A 2,032-nucleotide genomic window follows, 5' to 3' on the forward strand; every position below is an offset into this window, starting at 1 on the left:
TTTTATGCCTGAAGAGTTTATAAATAAAGGAGTTTAAGTGATAAAAGGAGAGATTTTCAAACATGGTTGTTTAAAAGAAGTTGACTGTTTTGAAAAAATAACAAAAAAAAGAGTTCTTAAAACACATTTTTAAATATGAATAAATGAAGGTCCTTTTTTTTGTCTTTACTCGTTTTCCTTTTTGTACTTTTTTTTGTGCCTGTTTTATCTGCATCAGTTTTTAATTATTAATTTAGATGCCCTTTGTTAAGGCCGGGATTCCTCCTCTGCAGGATTTTCTCTGTCCTCTGCAGCAAATTCAGCACCAACTGGATTAACTGTGTTCAGAACAGAAGAGTTTCCAGGATGTAGAGCAGGGAAAGGAAGGTCGGGGGTTCTTTGCTTGCTTGATCCTGGTTTTAAAGTTTTTCTGAACACAACATCTGCCCTACATTAACCCCTGATATGTTCTCTGTGTGTTTGTCAAATAAAAGGCTGATTGGTCTAAAAAGCTGTATTTCCTGAAGCTCTACAGGCTTCAGGAATATTGCTCTTATTAGAGCATTTGGTGGAAAGTCAAGCAGAACCTTTCTTTGCTCTTAAGTTTGTTTTCCAGCACCAACAGCATTTAAGTAGAAATGTTTTTCTTTTCTTTAGTACCTTTTATCTTGCTGGTCAGACTCCTCTGAATCAAAATGAAAACATGAGGTCAAAGGTCGGTCACTGATTGGTTAGGTGGCTTGATCTTGCCATTAAAAATCCCACTCCCTTTGAAATACTGCGAAATTGCAATGGAAATTTATTTAACGATGTTAATCAGACCCAACCGTTTCTGACCTGAAGAGAACAGTTTCTGGATGAAAGTGGCTTTAGAGTTTGCCATGGTGGGTTTTCCACATGCAACAAGCTCCACAAACATTGCATTTGCCTTGGATTATTTCAGGTTTCTTCACCTCTACCATCAGTTTCAGTCAAGCTGTATAGGAGAAAACACTATCATTTCATTGATAATATCAACTTGGTACGGCGACTTCTCAATAAGACCAATCTGAAGTGGTTGTGCATTCTGGTCCTGCGTAACACGCATATGGCGGTGTAAAGCCTTTGAAACTTGTTTCTTTTCTCCATCTCCTCTTCACTGATTTGCTTTGACAGGTTTCTCTTTGAATGCATTTTGCATTTAAACAACAGAAACAAAACATTTCCCATTTGAGATACAGCCATCCACATTATGTGCAATTTGGAGATGTGTGTGTCTTAGTATGGCGCTTTTTGTTGTTGTTGTTAAGGATTTGGTTTAGAGTGTACAGATTGACTGTTTCACCTCTTTGATTAGATGTTTTATATTCCAACCAGGGGAATAAGAGGCCTGTAGCAACTGCTATGCCAGAAGTATTAGAGTAAATGCACATTTTGACTGTTACTTGGAATGTTTTTCCTCTGGCTCCTAAGTACTCTGAACAATGACTTTAATTATTTATGTTCATATATGCTATTGGGTCAAAGACGAGAAAGAGTCACCAACTTCTTGAAATATATATAAGGGAAAACCATTGTCCTCCTCCATGATAACTTCATTAATCTTTTCATGACTTTCTTCTATGTTTATTTTAACTTTTGATGCAAACCTGTATTTAATTAAACACATACTTTTGTTTGTAAGAATATTGCAAAAGTTTTATTTATTTATTTTATATATATGTATTTTTTTTTTTGGATTACATTTTGGCATGAAGTGTTTTGAAGCAAAACACGACAAAACATGACAAATGACTCTACGGCTAATAGTTCTGACTCAGAGATTACATTTTTAGCATGTCGGAGCATTTGCACTTTAAAATAAAATAATAATTTTTAATGGATTTAATGATTAAAGCTGCAGAATGTGTCCCATCGTGCGCTCACTTTCAGGAGTTATTAGCTCATGGACGTTAGGACTGCTGTTCTTATTACCTTGAATGTTTTTAAGCTTTTTATTTGCATTAAACATTGAGCGGCATCGTCTGCACTGGAAAAAAACAAAATCTAACTAAGTAATTTTTTCTTAAAATAA

The 2,032-nt window shown here is 35.1% G+C and overlaps 1 protein-coding gene across 1 annotated transcript in view; it reads left to right on the plus strand.

Moving 5' to 3' along the window:
* The window catches only part of mpv17 (MpV17 mitochondrial inner membrane protein), a 27,517-nt gene that overhangs the window by 7,747 nt on the left and 17,738 nt on the right, over positions 1-2,032 (plus strand). The window lies entirely within an intron of this gene.

The sequence above is a fragment of the Cyprinodon variegatus genome, unplaced genomic scaffold (genome assembly GCF_000732505.1).
Source record: "Cyprinodon variegatus isolate N-32 unplaced genomic scaffold, C_variegatus-1.0 Scaffold76, whole genome shotgun sequence".
NCBI classification, from domain to species: domain Eukaryota; kingdom Metazoa; phylum Chordata; class Actinopteri; order Cyprinodontiformes; family Cyprinodontidae; genus Cyprinodon; species Cyprinodon variegatus.